The 17,864-nt window shown below is 50.7% G+C and overlaps 1 protein-coding gene across 4 annotated transcripts in view; it reads left to right on the top strand.

Annotated features, from left to right (window-relative positions):
* The window catches only part of LOC119599029 (tyrosine-protein phosphatase 99A-like), a 193,867-nt gene that overhangs the window by 162,917 nt on the left and 13,086 nt on the right, over nucleotides 1–17,864 (top strand). The window lies entirely within an intron of this gene.

The following is a 17,864-nucleotide window of genomic DNA, read 5'->3' as shown; positions in this document are numbered from 1 at the left end:
GACGAGGGACGCCAAGAAGAAAGATGAAAGAAAATCTGATATAGCGCGAAGTAAAGAGAACGGACGATAGGTAGAGAGGAAAAATAGGGGATGAATTCATAAACTGGGGAAAAACTTGAATAATTTGGAAATAATGCATTCTTCCCGTGTGAACTGACAGCTTCACCCACCTTTCCTTGTGGAAATCTTTGCCCAGCTTACCAAGACGGTACTCTAGGGAGTTCCCGTCTTTCTGCCTCCCCCCCCCACCTGCCAACCCCTGTTATCTCTCTCTCTATCTATCTATGTATCTCTATCTCCCTCTCCCTCTCCCTTTCCCTTTTCCCTCTCCCTCCCTCCCTCTCCCTCTCCTTCCTCCCTCTCCCTCTTCTCTCTTTCCCCCTCTCTCTCTTCCCTCTCCTGTCTCTCTCCCCCCCTCTTCCCTTCCCTCCCCTCTCTCGTCTCTCTCTCTCTCTCTCTCTCTCTCTCTCTCTCTCTCTCTCTCTCTCTCTCTCTCTCTCTCTCTGCTTCCCATTCCCGTGTCATCTGCTGTCTTCCTTCTTTCCTTTTCTCTATCTTCCGCTCTTCCCCTTCTCACTTTCCATCCACCCTTTCCCTCCTTTTTGTATTGTCTTCCATTCCCTTCTCTTACCGCCTTGTCCCCTCCCTTCCCCTCCCTTTCCTCCCATTTACCACCCTCCCCTCCCATTCACCCACCAACCACCCTCCCGTCCGTCCTCTCTCCCCACTTACCACCTTCCCCCTCCCACTTACCCCCCCTTCCCCACCTGACAGACGCCCGCGCGCTCATCACGGCCGCTGGATGCAACTTTGACCCTTATGCGCTGGGGGTAAAGTGGTCATTAGTGGTGCACTTGTTTACGTGGTGTTTTGCGAAGGGAGTTGGGCCATGACGGCGGCGCGCCTGCCCGTTGGCGTTTGCTTGCTTGCTTGTTTCCCTCTGCAGAGTGGAAACCAAGTCTAATATGTCTTATGATTTTTATTTTTTCTTTGCTTATTTTGTTGTTTTAGTTTGAATTTAATCTTCTTCAGATAACAGTATTTTTTGTCTTATTCTTTTTATTACGTTTTTCCTCGTGAAATTACCATCCAGTAATTAGATTCGGATCTGATTTTGCACGAGGGAGAAAGGGAAAGAGGAAGAGAGAGAAAGAATATGCATGAGTGTGAATTTGGTGTGCCGTGTTGATGTGCGTGTGCTTGTGCTTGTGTGCATGCAGGTGCTTGCGTTCATGCGCGCATCTGTCCTGTGTTTGTCTGTTTCCATGTGCATGCGGCCTGTGTGTGGCAACATGGGCGCACTCAGCGAGTCTTTGTGAGGCCGTGGGACTTTCATGTTTATTTCATATGAGGTCCGTGTGCGTTCTGAGCCGAAGAGAAGGGCATGGAATACGCAGCGGCCGCCCCCCGTGAGTGCAGAGTCAACACGGAGATTCTTATCAGCGGCGAAATATCCCTGCAACGGGGAGATAGGTATATGAACAGCGCAGTGGTAAGGCGAGGTCTGGGGAAGGAGGAAGGAGGAGCAGAAGGAGAAGGAGAAGGAGAAGAAGAAGAAGAAGAAGAAGAAGAAGAAGAAGAAGAAGAAGAAGAAGAAGAAGAAGAAGAAGAAGAAGAAGAAGAAAAGAAGAAGAAGAAGAAAAAGAAAAAAAAGGGAGGAACAAGGAGAAAGAAAGGGAGAAGGAAAATAAGTTAAAGGACGCGGAGACGAAGATGGAGAAGAAGGAGAAGGAGAAAGGAAGAAAAGTAGAAGTAAAGGAAGAACACGGGGACAAGGACGAAGAAGAAGAAGAAAGAAAGAAAAAAACGATCGTTTCGGTAGGGTTTCAGTCGCTGCAGTAGACGCGTGGTATTAGTGAAGGTGAACAGGGAACAAACGAGGGACATGTGGCGACCACGCGGTGTAAACAACACTTGTAGGTGTTTGTGCTAAATTCTCGTCCAGAGTTTGCTAGTGGCGACGCGGAGGGCAATAGTAGTGTTCTTGGAGGCCTACGGGGAAGGGGGAGGAGGTGGGGGTGGTTGTGGGGGGAAGGGGGAGGGGGGAGTAGATGCGTGATCAAATGCAATTTTTTTTTTTTTTTTTTTTTTTTTTTTTTTTTTTTTTTTTTTTTTTTTAAGACAAAGGTGAACCGGGTGGGTCGAGTAGTTGTTCAGGGAGTCTTAGATTTGTTCCAAGGGTTTGCAACAGCCCGCCGCAGAGATGCACGTGGAGTGAGTGGGTGGCTCGACTGCTTTGTCTTTTCTTGTCTGATTTTTTTGTCTCTTCTGTTCTTTTATATTTTATCTCTTCTATTCTATTCTGTATCTCCTCTCCTCTCCTCTCTCTCCTCTCTCTCTCTCTCTCTCTCTCTCTCTCTCTCTCTCTCTCTCTCTCTCTCTCTCTCTCTCTTACTCACTCACTCACTCACTCACTCACTCTTTCTCCTCTCCCTCCTTCCCTTGCTCCCTCCCTCCCTCCCTCTCTTCCCCCTCCCTCCATCTCTTCCCCCTCCCTCCCTCTCCCTCTCCCCCCACCTTCCTCCCTTCTTATACCTTTCCCATTTTATTTATTAATCTTTTTTCTCCCGACAAGAGGCGCTGGAGCGACACTGAAGCCTCTCCGTGTCATGGAAGCCAGTCATTCGCACTCTTGTCTTTGCTCACTCATTGATTAAACGGCCGGCACTTCCTTCGGCAGCCGTTCTTCCTGTCATCCTTTCGTTTCTTTGTGTTAATTCTTTCATTTGGTTGTTTTTATTTTGGTGTTAATATTGTTGTTGTTATTATTATTGTTGTTGTTTTTGTTGTTGTTGTTATTATTGTTATTGTTATTGTTATTATTACTATTACTGCTATCATTTTATTCCCGTAAAGAAAGGGCGCTCACGAAGGCTGACTTGAGTGGGGGTACGATGGAAGAGGGTGGGGGGGGGTAGAATGGGGGTTGGGAAGTAGGGAAGGGGGGCAGGTTAAAAAGGGGGAGGGGGGGTCGGTCTCGATGGTCCAATCTCAACACTCGAAACACTCGAACTTTTTGCAGGGTTGACCTCGCCTGAAGAACATTGGAGGCCGAGGTTTCTCTCTCTCTCTCTCTCTCTCTCTCTCTTCTCTCTCTCTCTCTCTCTCTCTCTCTCTCTCTCTCTCTCTCTCCCTCTCTCTCACACTCACTCACTCACCTCACTCACTCACTCACTCACTCACTCACTCACTCACTCACTCACTCACTCACTCACTCACTCACTCACTCACTCACTCACTCTCACTCACTCACTCACTCACTCACTTTACATCTATCTCTCTTTCCCTTCCTTCATCCTCCTCTTGCTCACCAGCAGTCTCTCTCTTTCTATGTATATATATATATATATATATATATATATATATATATATATATACAAATATATATATATAATATGTGTGTGTGTGTGTGTGTGTGTGTGTGTGTGTGTGTGTGTGTTTGTGTGTGTGTGTGTGTGTGTGTGTGTGTGTGTGTGTGTACTATATGTGTATATGCATGTTTTCGTGTATGTATGTATGTTACTGTGTGTGTGCACGTGTGTTCGTCCGGAGTGGCCTCGCCCGCGTTGACCCAGTGGCGAGAGAGGAGAGTGACTGCCGATCGATCTACGCTGGGCAGCCTCCACACCCCCGCTGCTTCTCTCGCTGGAAGGGGGAGAAGGGAGCTGGAGGGGAAGGTGTCTGCCTCTCTTCCCCCGCCCCCTGTCCGCCCCCCAGAGTGCTTGTGTTCGCCTGTGCCACCTAACTGCCGGGATAGTTAGATAGAGGGGTCCGTTTGGAGCGCCTCTCGGGTTTAGAGGGAATTGGAGGGAGAGGGAAGGAGGGAGGGAGGGAAGGGGGTGAAAGAAGGAGGGAGGGAGGGAAGGGAGTGAAAAAAGGAGGGAGGGAAGGGGGGGGAAGAAGGAGGGAGAGAAGGAGAGAGAGAGAGGGAGAAATAATTAAGAAAGAGATAGGGAGCCTGAGTAAGAGAGAGTGATAAAAAAAATGCACCGGGCAAAAAAAAAGAGGAGTAAGAGAGAGTGCGTCGGTCCAGGAGAATAAGGGAGAGAGAAGAGAAAAGGGGAAAATCACGCCGCCTTTCCCTCCTCCGTCCCCCGTGCCCTGTAATCCTCTTTCGCCGGCACCTGGAAAAGGCAAGAACACACTTATCATGATTCCGCAACTGCAGATTCGTACCGTACGAACCCCGTGTCCGCCTCTTGCTCGGCGCTCTTGTCCCTGTAGCATTCATTCTCACCTCGTTTTCATGTAATTTTCTTTTTTATTTTTTTTTTTCATCTTTTTCCCCCCACGTTCCAGGTCTTAGGAGGCTTCGTTGTCCCAGTTGGTTGGTTCTTAAGTTTGTGTTCCGGAGTTCAGATTTACTCCCGTCTGGTTGGTGCTCGGAGAGAAGGGAGGGGGGAGGGGGAGGGAGGAGGGGGGGGGATGAGAGGCGGGAGGGAGTAATTGTGAGGGGGTGAGAGAGAGAGAGAGAGAGAGAGAGAGAGAGAGAGAGAGAGAGAGAGAGAGAGAGAGAGAGAGAGAGAGAGAGAGAGAGAGAGAGAGAGGAGGTGGGGGGGATGAGAAGAAGGATATGTTAGAGAGATGGAGAAGGGAGAGAACGTAATGGACAAGAGAGGAAGGAAAGGGAAGAGAGAGAAAGAGAGGGAGAGGGATAGGAAGGAGGCCTTGAGAGAGAGAGTGGGAGAAGGAGAGGTAAGAGGTGAGGCAATCGCTTATCATTGCATTTGCATTGTTCTCACTTAGCATTGATATTATTTTAAGATTGCTTATTGCGTTACATTGTGCTGCTCTTTTCTCTACTCTTTATTTTCTCTCCCTTCCCTCTGTGCGTGTGGGTGTGAGGAGGAGGAGAGATGGAAAGAACGACATGGAAACAGAGCAGCGAGAGAGAGAGAGAGAGAGAGAGAGAGAGGAGGAAGGGGAAGGGGGAGGGGAAACGCAGCCTGTGAGAGAGAGGGGGAAGGGGGAGGGGGAACGCAGCCTGTGAGAGAGAGGGGGAAGGGGGAGGGGGAACGCAGCCCGTGAGAGAGAGGGGGAAGGGGGAGGGGGAACGCAGCCCGTGAGAGAAAGAGAGGGGGAAAGGGGAGGGGGAACGCAGCCCGTACGCCGCCGTCTGGGGGAGAAGCCTCGAGGGATGCGGACGAGGCAGGCGGGTACCCCGGGTCGCAGCCGAGGTTAGGGCATACCAGGCGGAGGGCATGCACGTCACCCTCGCATGCAGGCTCAGAAAAAGGGGGTTATGCACAAGCGGGATCTCCTTTGCCTCTCCTCCCCCCTTCCTCGCTCCAGTCTCCCCGAGGGCTACGCGGCGCGCATCTGGTTATAGTGTTGGCCCTTGACCCCGTGATCCAAAACACGAGCCCGTCTTCGTCTTCTCCACCCCCTGCTTCCCCCTCCCCCACCCTCCCCACGTCCTCTCGCCCTCCCGGCCTGTCGCAAATCCTTCACCCCTTCCCCCTCCCTCCCTCGCGCAACCCCTTTCCCTCCTCTCCCACCCCCTTTGTCATTATCTGCGTACGAGAGCAACCACTCGGAGTGCTGGAAGTCGCGACGGCGGTGCGGCAGCGGCGGCACCGTGTCAGCGATTCACCTGAGCCGCCGCGGCGCCGTACGAAGACTGCAGCCTAATTTCCGCTCGCTTATAAGGCGGCGCGAGCTGCTCCGCCCGGGCTCGCTGCGACGCTGCCGGATGCTCGCGATCAGCAACACGTGTGGGAACGCTCGCGGCAACACAAGCACGCATGCACGCTCTGCAGGTCATGCTGGCAAGCAGGCAGGCAGAAGACAGGTAGGCAGGCAGGCAGGCAGGCAGGCAGGCAGGCAGGCAGGCACAGACAGATAGATAGGCACAGACAGATAGACAGATAGACAGGGAAGCAGGCAAGCAAGTAGGCCAGACAGATGGTTGGGAAAGCTCGATGGTTTATTGACAGGACACACAAGGAGACCAAACAGACGGTAGAAGTGAGTGACAGGACTCCCGGCTGTCACCCGGCGGACGGGCAAGAGACCAGGTGGGAGGCTAAACCGACAGACAAAGAGGCACAACAGCCAACATCTGCGAGTCGCGACGAGCCCGTGTATGACGAGCCAGGTGGTGGCAGGTGAGCGGGCTTTACCGTCTGTAATTGGCCTGACCTGGAGGGCGCTCGTTGCCAGCGTCGGCGGGGCAGCGGGAGGAGGAAGTCGGCGGCAATTTCGCCAGGACCTCTGTGGGAAATTAAGACCCCTCCCCCGCCCCTTGCTCTGTAGTACCCCCCCCCCCCACCCACGCACTTCTTAGTCCTCCTCCCACTCCTCCCTCCGTCCTCCCTCCCCCTTTCCTCTTATTGTTTCCCTGCGCCGTCTTCCCATCTTTCGCTCCTCCTTTACGCACTCCTCTTTTTCCTCTTTCCCCCTCCTTGGCTTCCTCCTCCTCTTCCTCCTCTTTTTCCTCCTCCTCCTCTTCCTCCTTTTCCTCCTCCTCTTCCTCCTTTTCCTCCTCCTCCTCTTCCTCCTCCTCCTCTTCCTACCCCTCCCCGCCTACCTTCGTACATCCTACTTCCCCAGTTACCCCCTCCTCCCCCCTCCAGCCTTCCACAAATACCCCCCTCCCCTCCCCTCGAACTCTCCCCCTCCCCTCCCCTCCCCTCGAACTCTCCCCCTCCCCTCCCCTCGAACTCCCCCCCTCCCCTCCCCTCGCCATCCTCTTCCTCCCTTTCACTTATCTCTCGTGCACACAGCTCGAGCATCTTCGGTGGCCTCCTCGAGGGCTGTTTCGTCTTCTGTTCTTCCCCATTCTTCTTCGTATTGTTAGGGACTTTTTTCTTTTCATTTCTTTTCTTCGTCTCTTTCTCTTGTCGGCTTTATTAATTTCACCACTATCGTTTGCTTTTTACTGTTCGTGTTTCTGTACTCACGCGTTCTTCTTCTTCGTCTTCGCCTTCGTCTTCGTTTTCGTCTTCGTCTTCGTCTTCGTCTTCGTCTTCTCTCTCCTCCTCTCTTCTCCCTGTCCTATCCTTCTCCCTTCCTCTCTCCTTCTCTTTCTCCACCTCCCCGGCCCTCTGTAGGAAAGCGATAATTATCAGTGTTATGACCCGCATCACTGGGCCGATTCTGCCAAACCCCGTTAGAGCGAACCGTCGTAGAATTGCACGGGTAGCATGAGATAAAGTTGCCTCAGGGGATTCCAGTCTGAATTTCGAGGTATTGGAGTTTTTATTATTATTATTATTATTATTATTATTATTATTATTATTATTATTATTTCTTCTCTGTTTATTAATTATTTTGTTTTTGTTCTTTTTTTTTTTCTTGTCTTCCCCTTTTCCCCTTTTTTCATAGTTATTCATTTTTCTTCTTCCTCTTCTTATTATTATTTTTAATTCTCTCCTTTTTTCTTATTTTTTTATTCCACTCCTTTTTCTTATTTTTATTCCTCTTTTTTCTTATTTTTGTTCCTCCTTCTACTTATTACTATTCCTCTCGTTATTATTATTATTATTATCTATCTTCTTCTGCTGCTGACTTTTCTCTTCCTCCTCTTCTTCTTCTTCTTCATCTTCTTCTTTTTCTTTTTTTTGAAGAGCCTCTTGTTTGGCAGGAAATTTAGGGGGCAAGAAGGTATTAGATAAAAGGGGGTGATAAGAGGAAAGGACGAGAGGGGGGAGGGGGAGGAAGGAGGGGTAAGAGGGTAAGGGAGTGAGTAAAAGTGGGGTGGGGTGGGGGGAGGGTGATAAAGGGGTAGGGGGGAGGGAGATAGAAGGAGAGGGGCGTCGGTTGCACACGTGTTGCGTCTGGGTATCTTGCAGGGCAGTGGGGCAAGACAGGAGATGGTAATGATGATGGGGAGGGGAGGGGAGGGGGAGGGGACGGGTGAGAGGAAGAGAGTAGGGAGAGAGAGGGGAGGAGGGAGGGAGGGAGGGAGAGGGGAGGAGGGAGGGGGGGAGGGGGAGGGGGAGGTCGTGAGGACGAGGTAACGGATATGATAACCTTCCTTCTAAGAGGCTTCATTGTTGTTGTTGTTTTTCTTCCTTGTTCTTTCTTTCCCTTTTTTCCTTTTTCTTCTTACGTCTTCGCGTCGGGTTTGGTAGTATGTTAATTGCCTTCCGGTAGTATTCAGATACTTTCTTCCCCCCCGCCTTCTCCTTCCTTTTCCTCTTCGTCCACTTCCTTCTCATCTTCGTCTTCGTCTTCATCTTTATCTTTATCTTTATTACCTGCAATGCTGTCTTCTCCATCATCTGTTTTTTCGTTTTGAATTGGGCCTTTCTCGTAATCTTTGTCTGTCGGGTAGTTTATCTAACTAAATACTTTCTTCTCTCCTCTTCTTCGTCTTACTCCTTTCCTTGCCTTCCTCATCCCCATTCTTCTCCCTCCCTCCCGCCTTCCCTCCTCCTCCCTCCTCTCTCCCTCCTCCTCCTTCCTCCTCCTCCCTCCTCCTCTCCTCCTCCTCCCTCCTCCTCCTCCTCCTCCTCCTCCTCCTCCTCCTCCTCCTCCTCCTCCTCCTCCTCCCTTCCTCCTCCTCCTCCCTTCCTCCTCCTCCTCCCCCTTCCTCCTCCTCCCCCTCCCCCTCCTCTGCGGACAGTAATCAGGGGAACGAGGCGAGAAAGCGGCTAAATGTGTCCGCCACATGAAAAGTACATCAGCTGTTTGCGGATTCTCTTCGGGTTCTGGTTGATCCGCACACCCGGTCGTCGGCGGGGCCTGGCTGGGTGTGGATGTGGATGTGGGTATGGGTGTGGATGTGAGTATGGGTATGGGCGTGGTGTGGGTGTGGGTATGAGTGTAGGCTTGGTTTGGGTGTGAGTATGGGCGTGCATGTGTGTGTGGGGGGGGGGGGGGCTTTGGCCGTGGGTGTGAGAGGTGAAGCTGAAGGGCGTGGGCGTAAGGGTGGAAATGCAGGGTGTGGTGGAAGGGGTGACGTGCAGGGTTTGAGACTGGCTTTAAAATTCCACGTGGGTGAGAGGGTGCCAGTGCAGGTGTGGGTGGAAGGGTGGATACAGGGTGAGTGTGTGTGTGTGGAGGGGGGGGGGTAAGGGTGAAGATGAGGATGTAGTTCCTTGCGGGTTCAGAGCAAGGCGAGGGAGGCTGGAATGGGGAGGGGGCGGGCAATGGGGGGGGGGGAGCCGGCATCATAGGATACGATTGATTATCTCGGGAGGGAAGACGGACGTGTGTAGGAGGCCTGCTGCTCCTCCTCTCCTCCTCCTCCTTCCTCCTCCTCCTTCCCTCCTCCTCCTTCCTCCTCCTTCTCTCCTCCTCTTCCTCCTCCTTCTTCTCCTCCTACGTTTATTATTATTTTCATTATTGTTCCTCCTCCTCGTTATTATTTTATTTTCGCTGACTCCCTCTTCCCCTTCCTTTCTCTCGTTCTTCACCACTTCTTCCTATTCGTTCTCCGCCACCATTTCCTCCACCTCCTTCCCGTCTTCCTGCTACTTTCCTCTGTCTTTCTCTTGCTCTTCCTCTCTCTTCTTCCCCCATCTTCCTGTTCCAACTCTAACATCACTCGTCTCCTCCTCCTCCTCTTCCTCCTCTCCCCTCCCTTCCCTCCTCCATTCCCCCTCCCCCTACCCCGCCTCGTAAAGCATTGTCTCTTTAATCTTAATTCCTGGAATGTAATGAGGTTACGTGAAATTACTGACGCGTTTATGTCTTCCTTTCAACCTTATTGTTTTTGTCTCGTTATTACTCCCCTCTTTCACCTCTCTTCTGTTCCCGGAGGGTTTTCTTTCAGTCATTGTGCGGTTCTTTTCTTCTTTCTCCTTTCCTCTCATGCGTTCTTCCCTTCTCCTCTCCTCTCCTCTCTTCCTTGCCTCTTCCGCTCTTGTTTCCTCCCTCTTCTTTTCTCCACTTGTTTGCTTTTCTCATGTGTTTCCTCTCTTCTCTCCTCGCCTCTTCTCTTTCCCCCCCTCTCCTCTCCCCCTCCGTTATCCCATCTCCCTTTTCTCCCTCACGTTATTCCTGTGCCTCGTCCCCTTCCCCGTCCCCTTCCCCGTCCCCTTCCCCGCCCCCTTCCCCGTCCCTCTCAAAAGTTCTAGAAGTTGTCATCACGCAGGCAATCCCCTGCTATTCCCTAGGCCGTGGGCGGTAGGCCTAACCCGGGGCGGTCCAGGCGGCGCCCGCGCTTCCTCTCGCTCGTGCTCTTCGGCCATTCCCGTTTTCGTTGTCGTTCTCTTTTTTTGTTTCTATTTTCTGTGTTGTTTTCTGTTTCTCTTTTCTTTTTTTTTTCTTCTCCCCCTCTTCAATGTACTTTTTTCCCCTCCTCCTCCTCCTCCTTCTTCTTCTTCTTCCTTCTTCTTTCCTTCTTCTCCTCCCTTCTCCTCTTTCCTCCTTCTTCTTCTTCTTCTTCTTCTTCTTCTTCTTCTTCTTCTTCTTCTTCTTCTTCTTCTTCTTCTTCTTCTTCCTCTTCTCCTCCCTTCTCCTCTTTCCTCCTCCTCCTCCTCCTCCTCCCCCCTCCCCCCCCTCCTGCACCCCCCTGCCTTGGCCGCATCCGAATTTCATGGGGACGTCCTCGCTCGGCCGCTGATGGACGGCGCCGGGGCCTCTTGCCTCCTCTTCATCCCTCTCTTTATTTTTCTCCTCTTTTGCCCCTCTTTCTTCCGTTTTTGTCTTTTTAGCTTTCCTCTTTTCTTTTGTTCTTTTCTCTTTCTTTTTCTTTTTCTTTCGTTTCTGCTTTTCTTTGCGTCTTTCTTTCTCTATTTCTGCCTCTCGTCTTTCCCTCTCTTTATTCTTTATTCCTGTCGGTTCTTTCGATTTACCTCTTTTTCTCTTTGCCTCTCTCTCTCTCTCCTCTCTTTCTCTCTCTCCTCTCTTTCTCTCTCTCTCTCTCTCTCTCTCTCTCTCTCTCTCTCTCTCTCTCTCTCTCTCTCTCTCTCTCTCTAACTATTCTCTCTCTCTCTTGTTGTTTTTTTTCCTTTTTTTCCCTTTCTTTCTTTTCCGTGGTATTCACTTGTGCTAATCTATTTATTTCTCAAAATAACACTATAGTTAGTCCGTTGAATGATTGCGGAAGCTTGGTATTTAATTTATCATCATTTCCTCCTAAATCTTTTCGTTGTCAGGATTCCCTTTATTTATGACACTGAATGATATTTCATTGACCTTTTTCTGTTTCTCCTGTTGTTGCTTTTTTTTTTCTTCGTTTTCCTCATCTTCAATTTTCTTTTCCTTCGCCTCTACCTTCTTTTCTTCACCGTCTTCTCCTCTTCCTTCTCTCCTCCCTTTTTCTGCTCTTCCTCTTCTTTTTTCTTCCTCCTCCTCTTCCTCTCTTTTTTCTTCCCTCTCCTCGTCGTATCTGTTTTTCTTTTCCGTTTTTTTTTTCTTTTCCTCCTCCTCCACCCCCCTCCTTTTATTCCTCCTCTTCCTTCCTTTATTCCCCTTCCCCCACCCCTCCCCCTTCCTCCTTTCTCCTTCCTACCTTCCTACATCTCTCCTCCTCCCTCCTTCTCCTTTCTTCTCTTCTTCCTCTTTCCTCCTCCCCCTTCCCCTTCCCTCCCATTTGCACCCCCCCCCCTTCCCCTCCGACCCACCCGGTGCAAGTTGTGCGTGCATTGCCAGGCTCTCGCGTGACGTGGCGGCTGCGCGCTCGTGTACCCAAGTTTGTTTACATCACGTGACTTTTGTCCCTCGGCCGTTATTCTTCGCTTCGCTTTGTTTCGTCTTCGTTGCGTCGGAATTGGTTGGGTGGATTGGCTGCCCTTCCCCCCTCCCCCTTCCCCCCCCCCTCTCTCCCTCCCCCACCCTCCGTGCCGCCGTTCTTTCTGGCGTTTCCGGTTTTGTGCGTGCGAACGTTTTTTTATTGTTGTTATTTCTTGTTCCCTTTCCTTTCCTCTCTTTCAGTCCTTTGCCTTTTTTTCCGCTTTCTTTGCCATTCTATTTTCATGTTCTCTCTTTCTCTCTCCTTCTCTCTCTCTCATCCCCCTCTCCGTTTCTCCTCTCTTCTGCTCCGTTCTTATCTTATCTCTTTTTCCCTTCCTTCTCTCTTTCTCCTTCCTCTTTCTTTTCTTCTCTCTCATCTCTCTCTCTCTCTCTCTCTCTCTCTCTTCTCTCTCTCCTCTCTCTCTCTCTCTCTCTCTCTCTCTCTCTCTCGCTTGCTAATCTCTTCCATCCTTTTAAATGTTTTCTTTTTTCCTTCCATTTTGCCTCGATATCTATTATTTGTTATTCCGTTTGATATATTTTCCTTCACTTTTTTCATATATTGTTTTGGTCTATTCTCTGTCTGTTTTCCTTTCCTTAACCTTCTTCTCTGCTTCCCCTCCTCCCGTTTCACTTCTCCACCCCGACCCCACTCCCTCCCCCTCCGTCAGGTCCCCTCTTTCCTCCCTCTCTCCCTCCCTCTCTTTCACCTCCCTTTCTACCCCTCCCCTCTCTTTCATTTACCCCCTCTCCGTCCTTCACCTTCCCTCCCCTTTCCTTTCCTTCCCTCCTGCCCCCTACCCCCTTCCCTCCTATCCCCTCCTGCCCCTACCCCTTTCCCTCCTATCCCCTCCTGCCCCTACCCCTTTCCCTCCCGTCCCCTCCCCTCCCGTCCCCTCTCCTCTCCGTCTCCTCCCTTTCCCCTCCTTCCCCCTCTGAGCTCTCACGCACCCACTCTCGGTCCATCTCATTTCCTCTCCTGTCTCCCGCCTTTATTCTGCTTTCCTTCCACCCTTCTTCCTTTATTCTGTTTTTTTTTCTTCCTCCTTTTCAGTAGCAGGGAAAAGAAAAAAAAAAAGTTGAAAAAAGAGTAAATTATTATGATGTTAACAACAGTAGCGATAGTGATGATGATAATGATAGCAATAATGATAATAATAATAATAATAATGATAATAATAATAATAATGAAAAATAATAATAATAATAATAATAATAATAATATTATAACAACAACAACAAAGAAAAACAGACAAGACAATCAGTGACGCAGGAGACAGAAATTACAATAACACAGATGATAAACCGCTGAAAAAAGACGATAAGGAAATAGGAGCCAGCCATCAACTCATTTTTATGATCGCGATTTAATACACGTCTTGGGGCGAGCAAAGCATGTGTTGTCTACGGCGCGAAGAGGGTGAGTCATACGGGGCGGGGGGCGGGGGAGGAAGGCGAGGAGAGGGGGAGGGGAGGGGGGGAGGGGGAGGAAGGTGAGGAGAGGGGGGAGGGGGAGGAAGGTGAGGAGAGGAAGGAAGGGGAAGGGGAGGTGGGTGGAGGGAGAAGGAAAGGGGGAGGGGAGGGAGGGAAGAAGGGAAAGGGTGAAGGTAATGGCGTAGGGGGAGCAGGGAAGAGTTAAGGGGAGGGTGGAGGGAGAAGGGGTAGGGGAAGGGGGAGGGATGAGGGGGGAGGAGGAAACAAGAAGGTACTTCATTGACCGCGTACCTCTCCCCCCCCCCCCCCAGCCGCGTCTCGCCCTCCCGCATTGTTTTTTCTGCTCTTTATTCTTGTTTTGTCTGGTTTAATATCTTTGTCTCCTGTTTGAGTCTATCTGTGTCTATCAGTGCAAGTTAGTTATTTGTTTATTTATGCGTCTAATTCAAGTTCTTGTGGCGGGGTCAGGTTCTTGTGAAGCCAGTATAGATTATTGTTGTTTTTAATTTTGTTTAAAATCGTGTTTTGAGGGTGTGCTCGCTGCGTAAACCAGTTTCCACAGCATCCGGGCTTTGACGCTCCCACTTCCCTCCTCTTCCTCCCTTCTCCTCCGCCGCCTCCTCCTCCCTTCCTCCTCCTCTTCCCTGTTAAGGCATCCCTACCCTGCACCGCCTTACACCTTCCCTCACTTTCTTCCTTCCCCCGCCTTCCTCCCTCCTACCTATCTCTTCTCTCCTGCCTTCCGTCTCTTGCCTCCACTCACTCTCCCTCTTTCCTCTCCTTCCTTTCTCCCGCCTTCCACATATGCTCCCCCTTCTCTCTCTTTCTCTCTTCCTCCTACCCATCTCTCTTTTCCTCCGCCTCCTCCCTCCTTCCAGCTGCCCGCCCTCGCCAGTTCTCGCCCCACCTGTTCTGCCTCCTTTTTTATTTATTTTTTTATATTATGCCTCGGTCTTTAGTTTTTTGTATGTGTGTGTTCATGATTATTCTTACAAGCCTTTGTATCAGTTGTATCGTTAGATTTTTTTAGGACTCACTCCCTCCACCTCTCCTCCTCCTCCTCCTCCTCCTCCTCCTCCTCCTCCTCCTCTTCCTCCTCCTCGTCTTCTTCTTCTTCATTCTCCCCTCCCCCTCCCTCTCCCTTTCCCTTGCTCCTGATATTAAAAACTTTGCACAACACAGACCTAACTAGACCACTTCCCTTGCTTGTTATTTTGCGCCACATGTTTCTGAGTACACTTCGTTCATTTCTCGCCCTTATCTCATTTCCTCATTTCTTGTCCTTTCCCCGCCTGTCGTCCCCACATTCGTCGTTAATACCCTCCTTCCTCCCCCCTTCCCTCCCTCCTTCCCTCCCCCTTAGTATTGCCACCTGTGACAACATGCACCCTCTTTCCTTCCCCTCTCTTTCCGTCGTCACTTGTTTCTTGCCGTATTTCTTCACCTTCTTTCCCCTTCCTTTTCTTGTCCTTTTTTCTCTTTTCTCCTCATTTTCTGCTTTTTCTTTTTCCTCTCTTCTTCTCTTTCTTTGCGCTCTCCTCTCAGTTCCTTTTCTTTCACCTCCCTACCTCCCTCCTTTCCTTTAATACCCTCATCCCTTCGCGACGAACCCTTCTCTCCTTCCCTTCCTCCCTCTCGACGGACCTCCTTCACCCCCGAGAATCCCTTCCTCCCTATCTCCCTCTTTCCACCCCCTCTCTCCTCCCTCCCTCCCTCCCTCCCTCCCGAAAAGATCTCCCGGTGGCCTCCCCCCTCCACCCCGGGGGCGACAAGGTCCCTCTCTCGTCTCGCGAGATGAGGATTCTCGGCCGGCGTCTCCAGCGCCTCTCGCCCACTGGTCGAAGAGGAGGAAAGGGGTAGGAGTGAGCAAGAGAGAACGGGAAAAGGGCAAGAAACGAGGGAAGAGGACTTGGTGACTGGGCCGCCCTTAACTGGCCTTCGTCAGTCAGTGAGACAGTCAGTGAGGTGTTGTCGTGACGTGGCGGTTTTTTGTTTGGGTCTCGCTCCCGCCCGGTCAGCGTTCGTCTGTTGATTGCACTTGGTGAAAAAAAGGAAAACAGTTAAGGGTTTTCTTGTTGGCATCCCTCCCATATTGTTACTATTGGGATCTTCATCATCATCCATCTCCTGTTCCTCCTCTTCCCCAATCTCCTCCCTTTCACTCACATCCTCTTTCTCCACTTCTTCAGTTATCCCCTTCTTCCTCATCTTCCTCCTCCACTTCTTCAGTTATCCCCTTCTTACTCATCTTCCTCCTCCATTCCCTCTCCCTTCTCCTCCTCCTCCTCCTCCTCCTCCTCCTCCTCCTCCTCCTCCTCCTCCTCCTCCTTCTTCTTCTCTTCCATTTCCTCCTCCTCCTCCTCTTCCCCCTCCATTTCCTCCTCCTTCTCTTCCTCCTCCTTTTCCTCCTCCTCCTCCTCCTCCTCCTCCTCCTCCTCCGTACCCCTCTCCTCCTCCTCCTTTCCTTCCATTTCCCATCCCTCCGTCCTCCACCTTATCCCCAAACAGCATCATCATCTGAAGCGCGATGAGGGTCCAGTTCCGATTCACTTTCTAATTGGTGCGCCGAAGTAAGTACCGCGGGCGCCTGCGGGGATGTCGTGTTGTGTGCGTCTGGGAAAACGGCCATTTTTAAAAGGCCGGACGGAGCGCGTGCGGGTACTCGGGTAGGAAGTGGCGATGGGGGTTGAAGGAGAGGGAGGGACTGCAGAGTGAGAGGGAGAGGCAGAAGATAGGGAGGGAGAGAGATGTGAAAAAAAAATGTAAACGAGCGAGAGAGAGAGAGTGGAGGGGAGAGGAGAGGAAAGGAGAGGAGAGGGGGTTAGAAAGGAGGGAAGAGGAGACGAGAGGAGAAGAGGGCGTTATGAAGTGAGAATTGCAATTATGCTGATTAAGAAGGTGGGGAAAGGATATTGAACGATGCGGGATGGATGGATGGATGATTAGAGGAGGAGAAAGGAATTGGAAGAGAAGAACAAGACACAAATAATGAAGGAATAAAAGAAGAGAACTGAAAGAAGAAAAAGAAAACAGAAAAAAGATACAAGAGCCCGGCGTAGAGAGTTAAGAACGAAAGAGATACAGGAAGGTAGAGAGCCCGGGGGCCCAAAATGAAGGGGGTGAGGGAGGGTGTGTCAAAGAGGCGGAGACGGTGCGTGGAGTGCGGGCCCGAGGAAGGTGTCGCCTAGACTACGCCTTTTGTTTAGCAATGCGCCCTTTGTCTTTTTTTGCGCTTTCGTTCTGTTATTATTATTGTTTCCTTTTTTCTCTCTCTCTTCTCGCTCGGTAGTTATGGGTTTTCAGTTGTTCCGTATCGTCCATTAGTTTTGATAGGTAGCCTTGTCGGTAAGGTCGATTTTTTTTTGCCTTCTGTTAGGTTAAAGGGGTTTTGTTATTTTGGTTAATGCGCTGGGAATGCCTTTACGTGCGTATGTGCAGCGAAAAAAATATATGCTCACTACATATACACTTTCCCTTATTATTCTGGTTGTTATTGTTATTATTACTATTATTGTTGTTGTTATTACCACCTCTCGCATGGAATCGATTGAAAGGGGGGGTGGGGGGAATAATTCTGTCTTTCCCTTCCCCTCTTACCCTCAGCGGAAAAGATTTTAGGAAAGAGTGAGGGAATGATGCGGGGTTGGGGGTGAGATGGGGGGGGAGGGAGGCGAACGGGGGAGAAGAAACCCTCTCAGTAGAATGATTGGAAATGGACCCCCCTTTCCTCCTTCCCTTGACCCCCCCCCTTTACTCCTGCGTTACCCTCCCGCGTTACCCTCCCTCCTTTCGTCGTCTCATCCCCCCCTCCCTCCTCCCTACCCTCCTTTCCTCTATCCTCTATCCTCTCTCATCCTCCTCCCTTTCCCCCTCTCCGCTTTCCGCTTTCCTCTCCCATCCCTCCCTTAATCTCATCCCCTCCTCTCTCCTCTCTCACTCCCCAACTTCCCCCTCTCATCTCATGGCGGGAGGAGCGGCGCCCAGGTAGCAACAAGGACACGTTTTAAAGTCGTAAGGTTGACGTTATGTTACCATACATGTGGGGTAGGTGGAGGTAGAGGGGGAGGGGAAGGAGGGGAGGAGGAGGAAGGAGGAGGAGGAGGGGAGGGGAGAGAGGAGGAAAGAGAGAGGAGGAAGAGGGGGGAGGGGAAGGAGGAGGAGGAAAGAGAAAGAAGAGGAGGAGGAGGAGGAGGGGAGGAAGGAGGAGGAGAGGAAGAAGAGAGGAGAGAGGAGGGGGGGAGGAGGGGAAGGAGGAAGAATGAGGAGGAGAGGGAAGGAGGAGAAGGAGGAAAGGGAAGGAGGAGAATGAGGAAAGGGAAGGAGGAGGAGGTGGTGGTGGTGGTGGTGGTGGTGGTGGTGGTGGTGTGGTGGTGGTGGTGGTGGAGGTGGAGGTGGAGGTGGAGGAGGGAAATGAAGGCTATCCACTTCCTGTTGGATGTCTGGCAGAGGCTTTTGCTACCGCTCAGGGAGAGAAATTTGTGTCCTAATATTATGTGCACCTTCCCTCCTCTTATTACATATCTCTGCTTGTTTATTTATCTTTCTATCAACATCTTACTCACTGTCTGTCTGTCCATTTATCTATTTATCATATCTGTCTCTCTCATTCATGTCTCTTCCTCCCTCCATCCTTTCCCCCCCCCCCCCTACTGGATCCAAGGCATTATATATTATATTAAATATTATTTCCCTTCTCTTGTGTAACATTTACTTGAATTATACATGTTGAGTGAACCTAATGTTCCTGTGTGTGTATTACAATAGTTTTAAATAAGCTGCAGTTTGAACGTAATGGTCTCTTCATG

Source organism: Penaeus monodon, chromosome 42, assembly GCF_015228065.2.
Source record: "Penaeus monodon isolate SGIC_2016 chromosome 42, NSTDA_Pmon_1, whole genome shotgun sequence".
Lineage (NCBI taxonomy): Eukaryota > Metazoa > Arthropoda > Malacostraca > Decapoda > Penaeidae > Penaeus > Penaeus monodon.
This window is presented reverse-complemented; position numbering and strand designations above follow the sequence as displayed.